Raw genomic sequence first — 25,305 nt, 5'->3', positions numbered from 1 at the left:
AGGGGAAGCATCCATATCATTTCGCACTAAATAGACCCTCACCAACACCTCCACCTGACTCATCAAATGTTGCCTCCACTTCATCCCAACCAGATACTCAAATCAAGATCTTGGACAATGGTTGTGGAGAGTACAAATTGGAGGGCATCTTCTTAATAGGAAACCTCCCTCTATCTCCTGAGTCATTTGGCAAACCTAAAGAACTCAAAAAAGAGCCAAAACCAATCATGAAATGCCAAAATACCACCTTCCAATAATGGGGCCCACTTGATGAGGAGAGCCTCGAAGAAAATGTCTCTTCATGGCTATACCAAGAAGAAGATGAAGATACAACAAAAATATCCAAAAAGATGTACCCAAAAGCATCAATCATAGTCAAAAAAATGGGTTACAAAGGACATGGCCTGGGACCAGAAGAGAAAGGAAGAAAAGCACCCATCAATCCTATCTCCTACAAATACAACAGAGGCTTGGGGTACACCCTAGTGCCCAAGATTACTATCGTTGGTGCCCCTTCAAGTCTTTCTTCAGATGTCAAAAGTGTTGATGAAGAGGAGTTCCATGAAATGCCTTATGAATACGAAAATGATATCTTCTTTGACACTCACATCAATACCATTACCCCCGTAACCCCTTCTACTTCACATGAGTTACATCTTATCCATCTTGAACTCATAGACTAGTACCAACGAGACAAACCCATGTTAGACATCTGTGCTAATAACAATGCTCTCATTACCCTCCTAATAGTGCAAAATCTAGAAGATTGTAACAGAGTAGAGGGTATTCAACTTCATAAAAAGGGATACTTTGGTAGTCAGGTCAATGCCCTTAGTCACAAAAAGGAAAATCAAAACAAAGAACATGATTCCTTAGGTGAAAACCTCCCCAAGGCACCTTTGGATGAGCAAAAATTAAAAACAAAGGGTGTATCCAAAAGTGAAAACCTGAAAAAGGCACTTGATAATGAGGGACTTGACCTCCCTACCACTAGTTACCTTCCACAAGACAGATCAAATTTGTTGATAGAGGAAATAGATAGCATCAACATGGGCATCAAAGCCATCCCACAAAATGTGCTCATTGCCAAGTCCCTCACAGAAAAGGAGAAACAAGATTTCATCAACTTCCTTATAGAGGTAAAAATAAATTTTGCATGGTCCTATGCCGATATGCCAAGATTGGATCCTGCCTTGGTAGTTCACAATCTTGCTGTCTGCCCAGATGCAAAACCTATAAAACAAAAACTACACAAAATGCACCTGCATATTGCTCTCCTGGTCAAGGAAGAACTCCAAAAGATGTTAGATGCAGAATTCATCAAACCCATAGACTACGTTGAATGGGTCTCCAACATTATACCTATAGGTAAACCTACCGGGGGCATCTGTATCTGCACAGATTTTTGAGATCTAGATAGAGATTGTCCTAAAGATGATTTCTTGATCCCCAACATAGACATGATTGTGGACCTTACAGTGGGACATGAAATGCTATCACTTATGGATGGGTTTTCCAGATACAACCAAATCAAGATAGCAGATGAGGATCAACATAAAACCACATTCATGACACCATGGGGTACTTTCTGTTACCGAGTCATGCCTTTTGGACTTAAAAATTCTGGAGCTACATATCAACGTGCTATGACAACCATTTTTCATGACCTCTTGCACAAAATTATGGAGGACTATGTGGATGATCTGCTAGGAAAATCCAAGAGAAGACAAGAGCACATTCCCATTTTAAAATAGATCTTCGAAAGATTGGAAAAATACAAACTAGACCTAAACCCCAAAAGTTGTGTGTTTGGCGTCACATCAGGAAAACTACTAGGATTCATTGTTTCCCACAAAGGGATCAAGGTCAATCCTGCAAAGTAAAAGCTATTATGGAAATGCCTCCACCAAAGACTCTCAGACAACTATGCAGTCTCCAGGGAAAAATCCAATCTGTGAGACATTTCATTTCATAGCTAGCAGACAAGTGTCATCCATTTGCACACCTATTGCGTAAAGATACAAGATTCAAATGGGATTGCTTATGTCAAAAGGCCTTTGAGAAACTAAAAGAATATCTAGCATCACCTCCAGTTTTGATGCCACCTACTCCTTGAAAGAGCATTGGGGGCATTACTAGCACAAACAGATGATCAAGGGAAGGAACATGCAATTTACTACATCAGTCGAACATTGGTAGGATATGAACTCAAGTATACCCCCATTGAAAGAGCATGTTTGGCATTGGTGTTTAGCACACAAAAACTCTGACACTATATGCTAAACAACAAGACAAAACTAATTACTAAAATTGATCCACTTAAATATCTCCTATCAAAAGTGGCTCTCACTGGCAGAATGGCCAAATAGGTCATGCTCCTACATGAGTTTGACATCAAATATGTGGACAGAAAGGCAATCACAGGACAAGTCATTGTAGATCAATTGGTGGAAGCTCTACTTCCAGGTGACCATCCCCTTCTCACAAAATTACCAGATGAGTTCATTATGACTGTTACGACATCCTCCACATGGTGATTGTACTTTGATGGCTCCTGCACCCAAAATGGATCGGGGGCAGGAATATTATTGGTTACAATTCAAGGAGATGACATCCCCAAATCATACAAAATAGCCTTTGCATGTACCAATAACATAGTAGTATATGAGGCACTAGTCACAGGTTTGCATCTGGCTATCCACTAGAATATAAAGGAGTTACAAGTTTATGGTGATTCTCAGCTCGTTATAAAACAAGTCAATGATGAGTACTAGACAAAAGATGATAAAATCCTTCCTTACCATACCATGGTTGAAGATCTTAAGCAACATTTCACAGCAATCACATTTAATAAAATCCCACGAACAAACAACAGGGCTGCAGATGCAATGGCCACCATTGGCTCCCTCCTTCAAATGCTAGCGCATAGTCAGAAGTGTGAGTTCTTGGTTGAGCAATTATTTATACCAGCATATGACCTGCCAGAGTCTAAAATGGTGTGTGTTCTCATTGGTCTTGAGTCCCCTTGGTACCAAGAAAGCTTCGCTTTCCTCAAAGACAACACCATTCCCACACATCTCACAAAAACCCAACAACAAACCTTCATCCGCCGATGTGCTCGTTACACCATCCTCAGAGACACCCTATTCAAAAGGCATTTCAATGGTTCCCTCCTAAGGTGTTTAGATAAACAAGAGGCACAATGGGCATTACGTGAAGTACATGAGGGTATTTGTGGGGCACACTCAAGTGGGCTCATATTGGCTAAAAATCTTTTGAGAACAGGATACTATTGGCCTAAAATGGAGGTAGATGAATATAATTATGTAAAGAAATGCATGCCTTACCAACAACATGGTGACAAAATTCATGCACCATCACAAGAATTGCAGTCATTTATAACACCATGGCCCTTCTCATAGTGGGGGCTCAATCTCATTGGAAAATCCACCCTTCATCTTCCAATGGACATAAATTCATTATCACTGCCACCAAATACTTCACCAAGTGGGTAGAGGCTATCCCTCTTACTTTCACCACCGGCAAGCAAATATCCAAATTCATCTTGAACTACCTAATCTATCGATATGGCATCCCAAAAGTTATCATCATAGATAATTGCAGACAATTTAAAAACCAGGATGTCAAAGAACTCTGCCAAAAATTCAACATCCAACACCACTTCTCCACTCCATATTACCCCCAAGGCAATGGCCAAGCTGAGGCTTCTAATAAAACCCTAATTAAAATCCTCAAAAAGACAGTCAATGAAGTGGGCTATGATTGGCACCTCCAACTCCATCCTGCGTTGTGGGCCTACCGCACCTCCATCCGCACCCCCACAGGTGCCACTCCTTATTCCATACTATTTGGTTCTGAAGCCATCCTTCCCCTTAAGATCGAGATCCCCTCTCTAAGGGTATCGCTGCAAAATATCTTACTAGATGAGGAATACAGAATTGCCTGCTTACAAGAGCTAGAATTGTTAGATGAAAGGCACCTCAAGGCCTTGAATCATCTCCGGGTATATCAAAACCGTCTGCACATGAGTTATCATAAAAAAGTCAGAACCCAAGAATTCTAGATTGGTGATCTTGTCCTCATGGAGAATCAGAAAAATCTACAAGAAAGAGAAAAGAAAGGCAAGTTCGAGCCTAATTGGCTTGGACCATATGTAATCACAACAAAGTGTGGATCAAGAGCTTATCAGTTGGCTACTCTTGAAGGCAATCCTTTGGATGAACCAATGAATATCATGCACCTCAAAAGATTTTATGCCTAGTCCCCAAAAAGTCTTAAATTGTCAAAAAACCAAAAAAATAAAAAAATCAAGAAAAATACAAAAAAATAAGAAAAAGATCTTGAAAAAAGTGTCACTTTGGTGAAAACCTAGCAAACAAGCACCATGTGACACAAAAAAAAAAGAAAAATCTACAAGAAAAAGAAAGAAAAACAATTCGTCTACTAGTGAAAACCACTTTGTGGCACTATGGACAAGTACCTTGGTGAAAACCTCCATGTAGGCGCCAAGGTAAATAACCGGATCCACTGTCTATCAGGTCGACACTACCAATCACCCGCCATCTAGTCCACCTATTTGCAACATTCCTTCTTTTCCGCCTCCCAATAAAACATGCGTATGATGATGAGTCTTTGCCTGAGTCATGAACAAGGAGTGTCCCATTAAACTCAGCTTTTATGCCTCTATGTGAGCTTCAAGAAGTCTTGAGAACAATCCTAAATCTACTATCACTCTCCAAAACCATAGAATCACTTGCCTAAAATCTACAAGACCATGTTGCCCTAGGGGTGATTCCTTCCCTTGCCTAGCAACCTAATCCTCCATCCTAGTCCTACTCTTGGCAAGAGGTATCAGTTGGTTATATTTGACTTTTTAAATTTTGTTGGATCTTTTCATTTAGACTTGCATCTTTTGCCCTATGACTGCAACTATTTATGACTACTTGGTTTTTTTCTCCATATCCAGGTATGTTACAATAGGCGTAGACTGGGGAATATTTTCATATCATGGCATGTTTTGGATCTCTTGTGTACAAACTGGCGACTTGGTATTAGTGTTCATCAACACTTACCTTCTCGTGTAAAAGAGTTATTGGTGTGTTTGAGGGTCTCCTTGCACATACCCACAACTCTGTATCAGTGTTTCTTAACACTTGCATAGTTGTGTGTAAGGAATTCCCATTTATCAGAGAGTCAATCCACACCTTGGGTTTCTCATGGCATCCTGATTTCTATAGTCAGTGGTGCAAGTCACCCAGGGCAATATCAAACTAGGTTGGCTCTCCACATTTATTGTGCACAAAATCTCATCATCATTCCATGAAATCCTAAACTCAATAAACCCATGGAGTTCTCAAAATTTTCCCCCACATCCCATCTATTCCATATTCTTCTATCTAAGATCATTGTGTTATTATTGGCATATTCCCTCTTTTTATTAGTTCATTCACATCATATAGAGTGCATTTCTTAGACAGTCATATTTTCCACAAAACATTTACCATATAAGATTGCATCACATAAATAAAATATACACTCATCCATATAGTATTACATTTAGACTGCATCATAAATCATTCACATGTGTATTTATACATAAAGCATAAAAATCACTCATCCTGCATCCAAAAATTATGTCAACAACACATCATAAACATACATATATAAGCATCCACTCTGCATTACAAAATAGAAAATCATAAGAAAAACAAAAATAATCCATCACAATAAATGCTACACATCATCTACCACCAATCAAATCATGTATATATATAAAGAGGTAAATGTTTCTGTCATGATACAATGATCACCCTGAAGGGTCATAATATAATACAAAAGTAATGCAGGGAGCTAGCTCATCCCTCCTGTGTCACCACCCCCCTCTGCTATACCCCCCACCCTGCCATGAGGGCCCATTTTCCTCTACAGTCTCCTATCTCCTATTCTTCCTTCCAAATCCTTCCCGATTACTTCATATTTCTTCCTCACTTATTCTCCTCCCTCTATTTTTGAGAATTTTTCATCTTTTCTTTCCGAAAAAATTCTCGCAGGGGCATACACCTCCCATGCTTTACATTGGGGCATCCTTTCCTACTTCTATCTTCTACACATCGCCAAATTTTCCGCTGCGTAAAAGAGGGGCAAAATGTAGACACTTAAAAATAATTATTTTAATTATTTTTAATTCCCTCACATAATTAATTAATTATGTCAATTCAAATTCCCCTCAATATTAATTAATTAAAATTAATACTGTCACTATAGTATGTGACTGATTTATTTAATAAATCAATCACTTTCTTTATTCTTCTAAAAGTTGAATCCTCACAAATCTTCCTCTTAGCTAATTAATTCCAATTAATTAGTTATCCCACATAACTCCTCTAAATCACCTTTCTAATTTATCATTAGCCTAATAAAGTCTTCTAAAATCCCCCTAAACCCACTTAACATTATTCTTCTAATTTTTAATTCCCCCACTCATTCTATCTCATAGTCAAATCCTCCTACAAATCCTATCCCACCTAATTCTTCCTCTAATCCCCTCCTAATGAGTTGCTAGTGGCTAATCATCTTGATTAGCCACAAAGTCAACCCCTTGTCCCTTCCATCCAACCACCAGCTTTTAATGCTCTTTTCCTAGGTGAATGTGAGATTTTCAAAATCTCAGAATCCTCTAGGCATCTCCTCTCCCAAGGAATTTTTAATTCCTTCTTATTCCTCTAATCCCCATGATCATCCCTTTTTGGAGAATTTTTAATTCCTCCTCTCCATTCTTCAAGGAATGTCATGTCCCTTGCTCCTCTCAAGGCACATTGGGATGTCTTCCCAATGCACCTTGCTCTTCTCAAAGTACCTTGGGAAGTCTTCGCAATGCACCTTGAGGAGTGTGGAGACAAGAAATTCCTTTAAGACATATCTCTTGGTCTCCACACCCTCTCTTGAACCTTGTGTGAGCTCACAAGCAATCCTAGCCCTTCGTCTTGGATCCATCCCAACCATCCATTCTTCCTATCCTCTTCCTATAAATTGAGGACTCTGTCCCTTCATTGATCATCTCCAATTCCAGTAATCTTATGTTTCCCTTTTGAGCCTGGGAAATCATCTTAGCAACCTTATCATGTCCAAATCATATCTCATCCACACTTAACCACTTTGTCCATATCATCCTCCTAAAATCCCTTTCATATTGTGCACAACATTGGAGAGTCATCCACATCAAGCAAGCAAGAGGAGCACATCAAGTGGAGCATCATCCAAGGGTGCCTTCACTTCATCAAGCTCCATCCGAAGGAGAAGGTATTTGTTTGTGAGGTATATGCATTTCATTCTTGTTTTGAGAATTTCAAATTATGTCTTTGGATTTCATGTCATTATATGTTTGATTTGCATATTTGTTATCTAATCCACCTCACTAGTCTTTTATCCTCTTCAGTGTTGTTTTTTAAACAATAAATATTTTTTTGTGTTCAACTATTGTTCCTTTTGAGTTAGATATTAAAGATAGAGATAACAAACATTTATGACTTTTAATAGGTATTTGATCTATTTAAGTTTTAAATATGTCATATTTTACATAGAAATACAATATTCTACTAATAACAAATTATGTTTTTTTATTCAACTACGAAGGTTTTTAACATTAAGTTTTAGTTCAATCTTTTAAGTCATTTTTTTGGATAATTCATACGAGACATGTTATTTTAACAAGGTGCATGATGATTCATCCCTTCAAACCATAGTTGTAGATAGTTAAGTATCCATTTTAAATTTCCAAGAGAAATAGAGGTCTTACGATATTCCATGTACTAGCTACAAGTTGACAATGTTAGCTTGTATTATTATTGGTCCCTCTACCCTACATCAGGTCATGGAGAATGATTTGATGGAAAAAATGGATGATGAAATATATGTGGTTTATGAGGCATCTTATTGTCAGTCATTTTTATTTAATCAAAGCTACCTTAATAACACCCAAATCTTCAGGTCTCACTTAATGACGTTGGGATCGCACACTTCCCATTGTCTTTTCTCGGCTTGCTTCTCAAAGGGTTTTTGCAATTTTCTCTGCAAATTTTTTTTCATGTCTAAAGAAGTTCTAATGGTGGAGCATATGGGGGGTGAAAGATTTTTTTACGAACCAGAAAAAACTAGATGATTTCAAGAATGACCCCCTGGTCTAGATTTTTTGCGTTGAAGGAGGGGTTGTCGACTTTTTGGAATCTCTGTTGGGCCATGATGAACAGCTCTCGACTGCTTTTTCCTGCTCCAAGCCTCAGAGGCATGTTTTGGTGGGCCACATTTCTTTCGATGTCTCTAAGGAAACAATTGCCCAGGCCATGAAGGTGGCCCTTGATGGATGATGCTGGAAGCGCACCAGCCATGTTGCCAACACCGAAGGCCTGAAACGCTTCTTCTGCAATCATGAGGAACCTGTCAAACTCCAAGGAGGGTTTTCTCAGGAAGGGCTCAAAGACCTATGGAATATGATCTACCTTATGATCATGAATTACTTCACTCTTGAGGGCAAGCACAAGGTATTTTGCTACTATCATTTGCCCCTTTTGAATCATTTTCGCAATAATGATTTGCTATGTCTTCCCTTTTATTTACCGCATTCCATTGAAAGCTCTTTTAAAGACACCATGGACCCCAAGAATGGGGATAAGCCACCCGACCACCTTCACTAGGGCCTCATTTATAGGCTGTACAAATTTCATGAGTCCCTTTGCCCCCCCAGAACCTCCCTCTCTCTCTGAGCCCCCCATGCCTACTCCTCAATAGCTTGTCACCCTGTCTATGGCCTTCCCCAAATTTTTCCAATATCCACATGAAATCTTTGCTATGGTCAACTTCTCCAAGTCTGTTCCTTCTTATGCCTTCATTATTTCTTTATCTGTGATCTTTCCCATCTTGACTTTGTCTGCCTCTCCCAGCGTTTCCCACTCCCTGTCCAAGGGTAAAGGCGAAACCCCTGTTAAACACAAATGTATTGTCTTTGATGACAATTCATCCTCTAAGGATGCTGAGAATGATAACCCTTCCCCTGATTCTGAGGTTAAAAGGAAATCCTCCAGATTGGCTTCCAAAAGATTGCACAAAAAGAAGACCCATGTGATTGAAAATATTGACTTGGAGGAGGACCCCATTGAGGACAAGGAGGGAGAGGACCCTAAAACCACTATGGGGGCCCCCAGTCAGGATGTTGTTGAAGCGGATATGACTAGGGACCCTATGGATTTGAGCATTATTGTTACTCCTAGCATGAGCAATTCTGAGATGCAATCCTAGGACTATTGATGTTAAGGATAGGGCCCCTATGAATATGGGCACTGTGGGTGTCATGGGTGACGAAAATTCTGATACCAAAGCCTTGGACTCTGGTGACTTGGTCTCGGATTTAAAGATGGAGGAATAGGTGATGCACTTTATTCCTCGGATGGTCCTAGGAAATGATATTGACTACTCCCTTCCAGAAGATGTGACCAAGGTGATGGATAAGACTATGGATGAGATGGCTACTATGAACCCCTAGGGTATCCCTACTCTGGAGCAAATAGAAACACTATGCACAGATGTGTTGGACATCACTTAGAGGATTGAGAACCTGGGCCTTGTGCTTGAATTGTAGGCTATCATGGATGATGTCAATCGGCTCGAGAGCAAGGTGGAGGCTTGGGATGCCCAAATTGTAGGCCTTAACATATTTCATCTACAGATTTTACATAGCTCAGCACTCACCCTCTCTCTGCTAAGGGAACGTACTGCAGACATAGATTTAGGATAAGAAGGAGACTAAGGACATGTATAGGTTCTTGTTTAATGAATGGAAAATTGTCATTGATGACACTGGGGTGCGAAAGACGTCCCTATAGTTTGTTTTTTGTGTTTTCTGCTTGCTATTTTTTTATTTTCTAAGACTTGGTCTCATTTTGCTGATAGTTCTGTTACTGCTAATGCTATTATAGTGTTGTTTTTGGTAGTGTGGTCTCCTTAATATTCTTCTATGTAATGGGTCAGTGCTTTTGTTCTCACTGCTTTTTTAATAAAAGCCACCCAAATCTTGATTATTTGTTTCTAGGAAATGATAGAGGATACATTTATTCTAAACCTAATTGTTTAATGGCATCATAGACTGGAATATATTCTCATTTATTCTTGAGATAATACCCTAAGAAAATTCCCCTAACATATCCTTTTCCATTAAATAAGTCATATTTTTTTACTTCATTATATAAATCTTGGTCAGCTACATATTCATCTTGAAAAAACTCAATAGAAATATGAATCAACTAAGTATAGGATTGAGTTAGATCTAGACAATTTTACAAGAAATTTGAAAGTACGTAGGATGGATAAAACAATGTTGGTGCTTCTAAATCAAGAATAGCATGAACAATGACTTTGTGAATGACCTCTTCTACTTTGAGATAGATGAGGGAAAACATCTTGCAAAGTTGTTCATGATGAAATAATCCACAAATTAGGTATTCCCAGACATGGAATGGAAGCACTACTCAATAATTCATTAGATAATAACCCATAGTGGAGCAAAAAATTCAATAGAAAGAACAAGGTAAAGTAACTAAATGAGATGGGGTAAATGAATTTGCTTATTGAAAAGTTACTTATTTGAAATCGTAGAAGTGTCTAGTCTAAGAATACATTTTATAGATTGATTTAAAATTAATAATATTACCCTTAAGATGCTCAGCCAAATACTTAGATGTCCATGCAAAGATATTCAACACCAAGTAATGATCAATTGGCAGTCTTATTTAAGGGAAAGTTAATGATGTGTTAAATCATAAAATATCTTTATAAATTTTATGTACCTACAAAATCAATCACATGTTACACAAAATAATCCTTTTCTTTCTCAACTCAATTGATATGATTATTTGTAGCTATTCAAAAACATTTTTCTCTATTCATTTGAAATGATTGTTACAATTGTTGGATATTGTACAATATAGAATTACTAGAGAACACTTGCTAGCCATCATTTCTCTTGCAACCCATATTTTCTAACCAGCCTACCAATTTATTAGCCTCCCTATAGTAATGTGTTAGCTTGTACCTTTCTATATTATCTAGCGTTCCCATAGATGTTATAAAATATAAAGTGATTTCTAATTTTTTGAATTTTTATTTTTGTACGAATTTTTTTTTACATGGGAATCACCTTCAATTTGAAGGAAATTGATGTGCAATTTTTTTTGTAAGCAGTAAACAATGTATAAGTGCATGTGCCTTAGTTAATTCATTTGTACCATTAGATAATTTTATTTCCATTACACTAGCTATCTTTCTTGAGTGAACCCCACAAAACACAACCTTCAATAGGTAAACTTGGTTCCCCATGGAAGCTCCATCGAAGTTTATATTGATTATGTCTTAAGGAGGAGAAATAAATGGAAAAAATAATCTATCCACTATTGTTTTAATTCAATGAAATAGGATCCCTTGAAATGGTAATAAAATTCACTTCCATTTAATTACTATATAATAATATCAATATATGAATATAAATGCTATTTTTTTAATTTTACAACATAAGCTTTGACCACTTGTATGATAGATTTTTCAATGTGAGCACAAATTGGATTTTTTGTTGAAATTTATTGTCTAAATATTCTTCTACTATGTTCCCACCAAATGTTCCAAATTATCAAGGGTGGCACCATTCTCCAATTGCTACCAAATAGAGCTTTATTATGAAGAGGTGGACAACTAGAAAACAAATCCCATAAATTTTTTGGTAGAGGACCAAAGTATTGCAACTTGTTTTTGACACTACTCCAACAAGTTTGTGAAATTTACACTGCATGAGAAACTAATCAACATCTTCTTATGCTTCTCCACAAATAACACATCTCAAATGAGTTGAGATACCCAATTTGACTAATATTGAACCAGTTGAAATTTTCTTTCTTAGAGATAACCAAGTGAAACAACCTACTTTTGGTAGAACCATATCATTCCAATAGAATGAATAGGATCTTCGAGATTGGGTGTGTTCTCCATGATGCAAAAGAAACTTATATCCTTTCTTAATATAATAGATACCTAAATTTTTGCATTCTAAATTATTTTATTGAGGTCATTCTTAAAGAGAATATATTTTTCTTTGAGAAGATTGGTCAAAAAATCTTTTTGAACTTGTGTAAAAGGGATATCTTCAAAGGATTTCGAGGATACAATGTTTAAATTTCATTTAGAGTGATAGAAATAATGTTTAACTTTGAAACTCTCTTTCTATGATTTATCTAACACAACCTTTATACATTGCATATAGAGGTAGCAGACTCGAGTGGTGGTACAATGGTATAATGATTCAAGCACATGAATCCATTACTTCTTTTATTGATGAGTTTTGATTATAAGAATCTTAAAGTTTTTTTAAAGATTCAATTCATATCAAATGAGTTGTTCAATGGAGAACTATGTAACATAATTTTATAAATTATCAATTTGATTGTACTAATCATCATAGAAAGAAGATTGACCATGATCTTTATTGACGGATTAATTGAATCCCTCAAGGGGCTAGTAAGAACTTTTAAACTACATATCGTAGAAGAGGCCATCGAGTGGGATTTGAAAATTTAACCTTCGTAGTGAAAAATAATTTTTACATGAATTTTCATTCCAAAGAATCCATTTCACAAAATATGTATAGTATACCATGATTTACATTAGAACTAGAAATTGAGGTGAGGAATAAATTAAAAAGGAATACAATTACGAGAAGCCATGGTTTTCTAGACATAAATTTATGGAGAAAATATATTTCATTCCATTTTTGTACATTTTAATGATGAGTTAGGATCTAAGGAACTAAAAGTTCAAATGAAGAAGATAATCTAAAATAGGAAGAGGCAATCTTAAGGGATACTCGTTTGATGTTATCTAGTATATTTGAGGAACAAACCCTTTTACATCTATTGTTTCTTGTAAGTTCAAAGGATAACTTTATGCATTGGCATTGGTTTCACTTATAACATCACTAATGAGGGATTATTAGCTAAGTGAGGCCTCAAGATAGTAGATTTGAAGGGCTTATTATTATGGTGGTTGACTATTTTACCATCCAATGTAGTAATATGATCTCCCAAAAACATCTTAATATGGGAGGATATAATATAAAGAATTAATCTTATACTTTTCGCATTGTATACATGCATATGAACCTAGGTATCAAGTGTTTTCACTCATTAGGAGAGATTCTATCAACTATTGATCCAATAACTAAAATAGCCAAGAGAGATATGCTAGAATGGTATTTTCTTCTATATAGGATTACAAAGACAAATTCAATTTATTAGATCATTATACTAGAATTTTATTGTTCCTTACACTAAATTTATTATTATTTATATGAAGTTATCATTCTTGGCCAAAATAATAATAATTATTATATACATTATTATTATCATTTTAGGATTAACACTGTAAGTATTATTACTTGTAGATGACTACTTAAGTTAAATAGATGGATCCATAGATGATTATACTATATCTGTTCTACCCAAACTACTTCTGAGGTGCTTAAAATAATATTTTTTTAATTGGATTATTTAACATGTCTACAAAATTAAAATAACTTACATGAAATGTCTTGAAAATGAGGCATATTTAAGGAATTTGTCTTCAAACAAAGATGAGTGGGAGAAGAGTGAGAGAGAGACAACTAGGGTTTCGAAGGGAAAGGGAGATGTAGGGGAGGATGCAGAGGATGATGGTGATGCGGATATGGATGAGGAGGTGTTGTCTTCACAATTCCCTTCCCGTTCTTGGACAATTTTTTTGGGCTTCCTAGTGTTTGGAGCTTCATTTAGGTATTGTTTATTGGCCCATGAATTTTTAACTCTCCAACATCAAGTATTTTTGTCCTTTACATGATGGTTGTCTTCATGGGTGTCTATTGATCCTCTTGAAGTTATAATTGTGTCCTTTCATAACTTCAACAATGCTTACGCACCTTACTTTCTATTTTTATGATGTCATTGGGGATTTCATTTGTTGCTTGTGATTACCACTGTCTATGGTGGTTTGGGGTTTCAGGTTCCCTTTCCTTGTGGGGTATTTTAATGGTGATGGATGGGGTGAAGGCTCCTTGGTTCATTTTGCTATTGGTTACCTCTCTAGTAGGGGTTGATTGGAATCTCTACCCTATGGGAGTTTTCTTATTTTTGGCTTTAGATGTTAGGGCCTTGGCCTTGGGCCTTTTTGTTGGTGATGGGTATTTTTGGGCTTTGTCTTTGTAGATTTATGAGGAAGTCAACATTCTTATTAGAGTTGGTTCTTCACTGGTAGCTATTGGTTTTCTTTGGAGGATTATTGTGGGATGGATACCCTACAAGATATTAACTATAGTGGGATTTGCTTCCCTTGTGCCTATAAGTGTGCTGAAAGTTGGTCTTCTTTGGTGGATGTTGCTTCTTTCATGGGTCTCTTCTTTTGGTCCCTTCTTCTTTAATCATTTGGTGGGATTTTCTAGGGTGGGCTCTAAGAGTGTCATTTTCTCTACTCCTTCTAGTGGTCCTATAGAGGAGGATCATATTGGCAATATCCTGGATTTGGTTAAGTGTTGTCATTGATGTCGATGCTATATCTTAGTTGGACCTATCCTGGTTAGTCTTGGTTTTCCCTGTGGTTCTGATCGGGTATGATCAGATCTCTGGAATTAGTTTTGGATGCTTATTTTGGATGGTTATATGCTTGCCATATTCTATTGGTTCATGATTTGGTGCTCCAGTTGTTATTGCTTTTGTTCCTCATTGATATTTCTTGGTACCAGTTAGCTTTACCGGTAAGTATTATTTATCAATTTGCTCAGATGATTTTGATCTGGCTCATGGGAATGGTTTCTATCATGCTAAAGGTGTTTCTTAGCTGTGTCCTAACTATTTGGTGGCATTACTTTGTCTGGCATGCTATTATGGTAGTCCTATTTGGATCTGGTTAAACTCTCTATTATTTCACTGAGGGTTTCTACTAGTTGGTGAAGCGTGTTGGATTTTGATCCTAGAAGAATTTTCGGCGGATGGAATTATTTGGTAACTTGAATTAGGTTAATTATATGTAATTTAAATCATAATATTGGTCTTGTGGTATCATGTGATGTGATTTTTGTAATCATGGGTTTATGGGTTTAGAGTTTAGTCGACCTTGTCAATAAGGTTGATGATCTGTATTTATAGGTGATATATTCATGTAATTGGTATGGATGGTTATGGGATGGTTATGTTTGCATTATCAGAGACTATTTTATGTGCGAACAAGGTTAAATCATTCAACAAAGGTTTGAGGAAGGTTATGTATTACAGGACAAACATTTGTTCTTAACCAAAACTGTATCAAGCATTAGTAGATGTTACGTTCACATTTCATTCTTTTGAGAATGTAGTCTAATGTTTTGTAAGTCAGTGAGACTTCCCTTTGTGATGAGCAATGAGCTCTAGGTGGTTGGCCCAATTGCAGGTGCAATCCCCATTATTATTATTTCACATACTACTGTAGAAGTAATATTTGATTGAGGGTAGGGTTTCCCATCGGGGCTTTTCCCTTTATCGGGTTTTCCATGTAAAAAATATTAGTGTTGTGTGTACTGTTCTTTCATTTTTTATCATTTATTATGTTGGTTACTTTGTGCTCTGGTTCAAAGGTTTTGATATGCAATACTTCTGATTTCTGATAGTAAACTGATTTACCCCCCCTCTTAATTTACTCCCAGTATCAGATCTGTCTAACAATTGGCAGCAGAGCAAGGTCCTGTTTGCAAAAGCTTACTCGCTTGAGGAGATCCGATGGGATTAGCATCAAGTTCTTCCTTTAATCCCTATCGGATGGAGAGTCCCAAATTTGATGGTACAAATTAAAAAATATGGAAGGCGAAAATGAAGATTCATCTCAGATGTCTTGGAGCAGATGTTTGGGAAATAGTGGAGAAAGGGTATATACCTTATGATCCTAATTCTGGAACACCGACACCTACTAATGACCATAAGAAAGATAAAAATGATGTTAGAGAAAAAGAATCATTGCTAAGTGCCCTATTTGATGAAAAATTATTGAATGTCATAGAGTTGGAGAATGCTAAGCAAATCTGGTTGAATCTTGAGACTTTTTATGAAGGTGACCAAGTAGTAAAGTTTGCAAAACTTAAAGGTTTCTGGGTAAGATATGAAACTTTGAAGATGGAAGAAGATGAGAAGATTAGTTATTTCATGGATAGAGTGAATGAGATTGCCATGGGTATCAAATATTATGGCAGATCAGTTAGTGAGGATGAGATTGTGTCAAAGATTCTGAGAGTTCTACCTCCTACTTACAAGATGAAGGCTACTGCAATCAATGAACTCTGGAAGATGTCAAGTACCCCTGTTACTCGAGATACATTTCTTGGGAAATTAACTAATTTTGAACATGAAGAAATTAGAGATAAGAGTGATACTAAAATAGAGATTGCATTTAAAGCATCTGCCTCCAGTAAGAAGAAGATAGACTGGAAGGAGTTGTATGCTAAATATTTGGAGGATATTGAGAGAGAAGAAAGAGAGCTTGAAGAGCTCGAAGCCCTAATTGCTAGAAGAATTCCTAAAGGACCAGCTGGAAGTAAGTATGAAGGAAAAGTCCCTTTTAAATGGTTTTCATGCAATAAGATTGGTCATTTTGCTTCTAGATGTTCCCGAAAGAGCTGCTATGAATCATGAAATATTTCTAAGGAATTATAAGAATAATCTAGAATATCAGAGCAAACCTAGATTTAGAAGGAATAAGGATAAATCATGCTATTATGCTGGTGATGATGATTTTGGTATTACTGATGATGATGATGATGATGATGATGATGATGATGATGATGATGATGATGTTGATGATGAAATTGTGAGTAGATCTGATAATGGAAGATCCGATAAAGACTGGGTCTTTATTGCTATCAAGGATGATTCTCCAGAATCTGTCATTGAAGCAACTCATACTGAGGAGAAAGATTTAGCTACTAAAATTGAAGAAAATGATGAATGGGTTATAGATAGTTGATGTTCACATCACATGATGAAATTTTTAACACTGCAAGAATTTGATGGCGGACTAGTCATATTTGGAGACAACAAGGCATGCTAGATCAAAGGCAAAGCAACAATATCATTGGATGGTAGGACTAATACTGAGCATAATATTTTAAGTGTAGGTTAGATGGTGGATAGAGGATTTCATTTGCAATTCAAGGATATAAAATGTAGGATCATCAATAGATCTAGATTAGAAATTGCTTTCAAGACTCAAACCAAAGGAAACATCTTTCATTAGAACTCCGATGAGAAGGCTTTCTTGATTGCTTAGATTGATGAAAGCTGGTTATGGCATAAGAGAATGTGTCATGTAAATTTTGTTTGCATAGTGAAGATCAATTCAACTCAGGTTGTCAGAGATTTTCCCAAGATTGTTAAACCTCATAATCTAGTATATAGAGAATGTCAAATGGGTAAGCAAGTTAGAACTTCTTTCAGAAGTATACATGCTAAATATAATGAAATTATTGATCTTATTCATAATGATTTGTGTGGACTGGGAAGGACTAAAAGATTTCAAGGTGATAGATACTTTATGTTACTTATTGATGATTATTCTAGAATGATGTGGGTAGAATTTTTGAAAGAAAAATTTGAAGCTCTTGAGAAATTTAAAATCTTTAAAGCTATGGTTGAGACGGAGATAGGACTTAAGATAGAATTTTTAATATCAAATCAAGGCAGTGAGTTTATATTTAGTGAGTTCAACAACTTTTGTGAAAGGGATGGAATTAGAAGACAAATTTCTACACCTAAGACTCCACAACATAATGGATTAGTGGAAACAAAGAACAGAATCATATTAGATGCAGCAAGGACAATGATGGCTGAAGCTAGATTGCCTAATATCTATTGGAGAGAAGTTGTCAATACGACTGTATACACTTTCAACAAAGTACACATTAAAGGTGATACCAATAAGACTCCTTATGAATAATGGTTTTGTGATACCCCTACTGTCAAATATTTCATAATTTTTGGAAGTAAATATTACATTAGATGACATGATGCAATAGGAATATTTTTGGGTTATTCTACTAAGAGAAAAGCATATAAATGTTATAACACAAGATTGAATAGGATAATTGAAAGCATAAATGTCAAGGTGGATGAACATGGCAATAATCAAATCAGATCATATGACTATGGACCAAAAGATGAATTTATCAGACTTGAACCAACAATGCAAGAATCAATTCAGAATAGTGAACCAGTGACACCGGTAACATAAGAAAATTCAACTGTGATAGATGAACAGCAGAAAAAGTTAGAAAATCAAGAAAATTCAAAGACTCCTAGGTATGTGAAACTAAATCATTCTGAAGATCAGATCATTGGAGATAAAAGGAAACGTCTGATGACTAGAAGAAGACTAGCTGCTAAAGAAGTATGTTTAATTTCTCAAATTGAACCAAAATCATTTATTAAAGCAAGTAAGGATGAAAAATGGATAAAAGAAATGGAAGAAGAATTAGATTAGATAGAAAAGAATAAGACATGGGAACTAGCTCCTAGACCTAAAGACAAGAATATTATTTAGGAATAAATTTAATGAGGAAGGTCAGGTTGTGAGAAACAAGGCTAGATTGGTTTGCAAAGGATATTCATAGGAAGAAGGAATTGATTATGGACAGACTTATGCTCCGGTTGCACGAATTGAAGTGGTAAGACTATTTCTTGCCTATGCTACACACAAGAACTACAAAGTATATCAAATGGATGCCAAATGTGCATTTCTGAATGGAGATCTTGAGGAGGAACTCTACATTGAGCAACCTGGTGGATTTTCTTTATCAAAAGACAAAGACATGGTTTGCAAACCGAAGAAAGCTTTATATGGACTAAAAGTGGCCCATAGACATTGGTATGCTAGATTAGACATATATCTTTCTAAGCTTGGTTTTAGCAAAGGTAATGCTAATAGTAACTTATTTAAAAAAATTGAGCATGATGACATGCTGATCATTGAAGTCTTTGTGGATGATATCATTTTTGGAGGAGAAGAAAGCCTATGCATGAAATTTGCTAATGATATGAAGAATGAATTTGAAATGTACATGATTGGTGAGATGAAATTTTTCTTAGGTTTGCAGATTTCTCAAACTGATAAAGGTATTTTCATTTGTCAAACTAAGTATGTGAAGGAGTTACTTAAGAAATTTGGATTTGAGAATTCTAAACCTGTCGGTACTCCTATGATAACCGGTTGCAAATTGTCAAAGGATGATGAATCTCCTAAAGTGAATCCAAGCAGATACAAATCAGTGATTGGTGGATTGTTGTACCTAACTTAGACTATACCTGATATAATGAATGTTGTTTGTATTGCTTCTATATTTCATTCAAATCCTAGAGAAACTCATGATATTGTTGTTAAGAGGATATTCAGATATTTGGTAGGTACAACAAACTTTGGGTTATGGTATCTAAAGAATGATGACTTCACATTATGTGCCTATACAAATTATGATTGGGCGGGAGATGTGGATGATAGGAAGAGAACTACTAGCGATGCATTCTTTCTTGGGAATAAGTTAGTTTCATGTCTTAGCAAGAAACAATCATGCACTTCATTGTCTATTGCTGAAAATAGCTCCAAATTGATATATATATATAAAATAATTCATAAAATTATTTTCTCAACTCTCAAAGATTATATGAATTAAATATGGATATCATTTGCTTGAACTAAAAGAATAATAAATAACTATTTATCTTACAGTTGACTTTTTTAATATGCAAGAATCTTTATTCTTATATGAAATTTAGTTAGTAGTCAATTGCCTTTTGTATAATTCATTTGATTTGATTAAATGTACATTTTTATGACTATCTTGTTCAATATATATATATACATACATATATATATATATATATTATATTTATTTTATATTTAAAATACTATGAAACACTTATCCATAAAAATAAATATAAATAATATATTTATAATAATATTATCAAATATCACACATCATTCAACTAAACAAAATCCAAATAAAACGATTCCATCGGATGAAAACAATGCATATATAAGAATTGTTCATTTTAAAACTAATGATTGCGACTCATCAATTATACATATACAACCAGGAAAAGCTTCAAACTGATTTCGCTGTGGAACTCAGACTTTTTTAATTGTAGTGAAATTTTCGAGTATAGTTAATAATATGTGGTAGATTGATTTGCTGAATGAAATCTGGAGACTTTTCCAAATATTTGAGTGTAATAGTGTATTGAGTCTATGGTCTTAGTTGTTTTTCTTTATTTCAAATACAATAAATAATACCGTTGTTCTATAGGTTAGAATTGATGTCTCAACTGCAATTTAAGAGTCTATATAATAGAGCTCCTTTCTCTCTTCTATCAAAACAAATCAAAGTTATTATTTTAAGATAAACAAATTTAAGTGTCTCTCCGATGTCAATTGGAAAAAATTTCATCTATGACTATCGTCTAAGCTTAGTCACATTCCAGTTAGAATTCATTTGAGCACTTGTGTTTAGGCATTATAATTTTAAGATGAAAAACTTGTGGTTTTTTTTGGAGAATGATCTTATACAGAGTTTGTGTTTAAATTTTTTTCAACGAAAATTATAGTTCAATTATTTTGATATAGTCTATTGTTATTGTTGCTATGATTTTTTTTAATATTTATTGTTAGTGTAGAATATATTTTACTTATTAGTTCATAAGTAATTAGCTCGTGTATTTTTACACATGGCTTTAAGCCACCTTAGGTGGGTTATGTAGCAACTTGGAGAAATTGTCAAAATAAACCAAAGCACATGTAGGCACTTCTTCGCTACTTGGTAGATCTTACTAGTTGCATATGGACACTAAAAGTTGATTAGGAAAGTTCAAAGTAGAGACTCCACTATCAATAAAGCATCCAATTGAACTGGTTATTATTAGAAATAGGGGTTTGTTTTTCTTTGCCTCCATAGGCAATAGATATATCAATGTTTTTTACTAAGTAGAAAACCTTTTTGATATTTTACTAAGTCTAATGTGAAAAGAGGAGGAAATGGGATGATTTTTGGAGCCACAAACCAAGGAAGGGCCAAGGAATGCTCAAGTTTCTTGGATATAGTTCTTTTATAGTTGGAACATTTCCTAAGGATCTACTTCTAATGTTTCTTTGACAAGGAGTGACATTAAGGATCATAAATATTGAGTCCTCTCATGACCTCTACAACAAATTATCAAAATTTAAAGACAGTCTCAACCAAAACTCTAATGTTGAACCTACATTTGGAGCAATGAATAGGTAAAAATCATTTATGCTTGAAATTCCCCAAATCTACTACTAATGTTGAATCCATGAGCCAAAAGACGAACAAGAGTATTATTGTTTCCCAACATAATTGCCACACATCCAAATTATCTCCTAAAGTCATCATCTAAGACTTAGTCTCCATCATTAAAAGCTTTTCTTGCATGTCAAATACATAGATCTTTATTTCATATAGTAGTTTCTTAATTATTGCTAACATATTTAATTATCTCATCTTCAAAAAGGAAAATTTAATTTGTTAAGTGTAAGTATATAAGTAGAAAAATACAAAATATTATAATTTTTTATTAGATGCTCGAATCAAATATTATTGTTTTAGCAATAAATATTTTTTTCCTAAATTATTGGAAACAAAATTGTGCTCTTATTAAATTAAATTTTTCCTTCCATTAAAAATGTCCATGTTATAAAACTCATAAAGTGTAAAAACTAGGGGGTCACCTAATATTGCATCATAGGGGATTTCCTAATATTTCAATTTTTATTTTCTAAAAGAATTAACCTATTCTTGATGATGAGATATTATAATCACTCTTAGGTTATGAACCTAAACAGGGTAATCATAAGACCTACTGTGATGGCATGTTGAAACATATTAGGTAAGATAATCTCATGCCTTATCTGTGTGGAATTTTTCTTCAAATATTTAAAAAATCTAAGAAGAGTAAGTAGATTAATAATCATGATCATATTATTTGTATAGTTACATTACATATAACATATGTCACTTTTTATGTCATCATTGATATTGAATCTCTGCATGAATTATGGATCAAAATTTGGGAGATTAATGAAGAGTCAAATCTTTCTTCATTCCAACATGATCTTGCTATGATCAAAAAATGAAATTCCTACATCTTGATACTGATATAGAATGTCTTATTGGTATAAAGTAATCATCATTTTACCATCATCACATGTTGATATCTTCATGGTTTCTTGTTATTTATAACTTCACCAAGATATCATCTTTCCATATCTAGCTCATGTGAATGCATATCTACTTGAAATTTCATTCCTTTTCATAATTCTACCTTATTGATCTAGGAGACAACATAGATGATTTTATTTTCTATTTAACATTGGCTTCAATGAATTTGCATCATCATTTTCATCTTCAAATATTATTGCTTTTCTCTTATTTACACTAACTACTATCATGATATATTTGGTATCTATTTATTAGTATACATATTAGACTCAACAATTATTTATTTTGACACCTTTCTATAGTAATAAATCAAAATATTAATGTTCTAGTTTACAACATATTACTTTGTATATGGATACCTCATGAAGCCCGCTAATCAAGATCCATAACTACCCATTTAAGCTACTACTAAGGAGGGAAGTGACTCTAAAATGTATTTTACTTAATATTTGAAAGTAAATTCTCTTATTTATTTCTACACATAGATTTAAGCCACCTTAGGTAGGTTATATGGAAACATGGAGAGTTGGTCAAACTCACCAAGACACATTTTGTCACCTGTTTGCCACTTGGTGGAGCCTACTTTGTACCATTTAATGATTGTTAGGAATGATGTTTTATCTAAATGAACCACTTGACCTATATGTACACACATTTTTATTATGAATTTGGTTTTTACTTGATTCTAGTAATACTCTTAGCCAATCCAACTAATAATTACCAATGTCATATAACAATTTGAATATGAGTATTTACACCTATTATTTTCTATTCAATATAATAATTACCAATGACTATTATTGTAATAAGAAAGATATCTCAAATTTACACCTACTATTTTCTATTCAATATAATAAACATATTGAGACTTATTATTTTAAAATAAAATGATATGATTGATGCATAAACTATAATTTTAATCTAATTCATTTAAATTTTGAGTGAATGTTACGATTGATAGTGTTGTTATTCAAATAATAAGTTCTTTGGGAAAGTTAATAATTATACTTATATTAGTTTTTGTCCTAAGACATTATAGTCCTACGGAAGCTAATTCTTGCTAGCTTGTGTTTTTTTTAATAATTTAATTAGGGAAGGGCCCCAACCCATACAATTTTCCACTTAAAACATATAATAAAAAAATGGACTTGGAGAACAAGCTCCCATAACTAAATAGTTTTAACCAAAGTAGCACAACAACAAATAATAAGTCTAACAATCTAGTGAACTATGAAATAGCAATAACAAAGCTCTTCCTCTCGATTGGCCACATCTCTCATTGCCACAAGCATCAAAAGTAATAGTGTTCCTGGTTGTGGGGAAATAGCGATAATCATCTACCAAATGATAACAACTTATAACTCCTACTAGCATCATGCATCACTATTTTGCATGAAAATTCAACTCTTCTTTACTTCTAGGTCACCTGAAGACTTGTAAAATATGGGGTATGGTTGTTGTGCCTTGCACCATGTCGACCCCACCCTTGCTTTATTGGTTAATCACTCTCTAATGGAAATGTAGCCACTAATTTTTGTAGTCATCAAGTCTCATTCAACCCAATCCCCGATCTCTGATAATGTTGTGTCAAAGGGGTCCTCACAAGTCCCATATTGGTTGATCACACTTTTAGGGTTTTTGCACACACATGTTTTGTTGTACCATGTTTTTTAGGGTTGCCTGATAGCTTGACTCTCCAGTGGAAGAAATCCCATAGTAGATAACTTGTATGGTAAAGAAGAAACAAGTGGACCCCACCTAAGTCAAGATGGTGACTATTAGTGGTATGGAAGATGGCTTCCGTAACTCTGTAGTCAATGTTCAAAGGAACACCATGCCACATGCAGAATTGTAGTGCACATAACATGGTGTGTTAGCATGACTGCTAGAATCACAGGGGGGTTCACATAATAGATAGAGAATATTCAAGAGTATGATGACGTTGACAAAAAAATTGCCCACATGGATGTTGACAAGTGCGACCCAATGATAAAGGTGAATTTGAAAACATAGCTTGCACAAAGAAAATCCAATTTCTATGTTCAATAAGGAAATTTAAATTGTAGGTGAGGAAAGGTGGTATCGACACACCGTAAGTGGTGATTTGCAATCTAATCAGATCCGATATTAGAGATGAAGAAGAGAGGTGATCACATTTAATGAAGACCAATTGAGTGGATTGAGAAGATCAACTATCTTCTGTTGACAAGATATTAGATTGATGAGTAGGTGAAGCTTACAAAAGCTAGTAATCTGAACAGAGAACAATTTTGAAGATAGATGGATGCATTTAATTATGGTAGCCACCAGGAGATCAAATCAGCCTATACATCATTCAAATTAAGTTTCTACTGGGAATTTTTTTGGTTTTTTGCTATTATCATACTCAATATAGAGATAAGAGTGTATATGGAAAAGTGAGTGGTGAAGTGTTGAAAGATGGTAGCAGGTGAGGTGAAGAAAGTGCTAGACAGTTGAAATAACTAGAAGACAACTCAAAAGGGGGGGTGAATCAGTTGTCACCATATTACTGGAACCTTAAGCAATTAAAACTTTATTACCAGAACCCAAAAGATCAATACCGGAATGCATAAACCAGTTACCGAAATAGCAAATATACCAATTAAGAACAACTAATAATCAAAGAATAAATACCATCCACATGAAACCAAGATTTGTACATGGAAAACACGGTAAAGGAAAAAACCATAGTGGGAAGCCTACCCACAGTCAGATAATACTTATGCTGTAAGTATATGATTACAAATAGAGGGGCCTGGACTTCCAGGATGGCCAACAGCCTAGAGCACACTGCTCATTAAAAAAGGAGTCTCATTGACTACATAAAAAACCAGACTACAATCTGGAAGAAGGAATGAACTGCAATGATTATATCTCCTATGCCTGAGTATAATTCTGGTTAAGATCAATACTGGAGGACTAAATCCTCTTACATAAAACCAACTCGATATCAAATG

The sequence above is a fragment of the Cryptomeria japonica genome, chromosome 10 (genome assembly GCF_030272615.1).
Source record: "Cryptomeria japonica chromosome 10, Sugi_1.0, whole genome shotgun sequence".
Taxonomy (NCBI): Eukaryota; Viridiplantae; Streptophyta; class Pinopsida; order Cupressales; family Cupressaceae; genus Cryptomeria; species Cryptomeria japonica.
Note: the sequence above shows the minus strand (reverse complement) of the source record.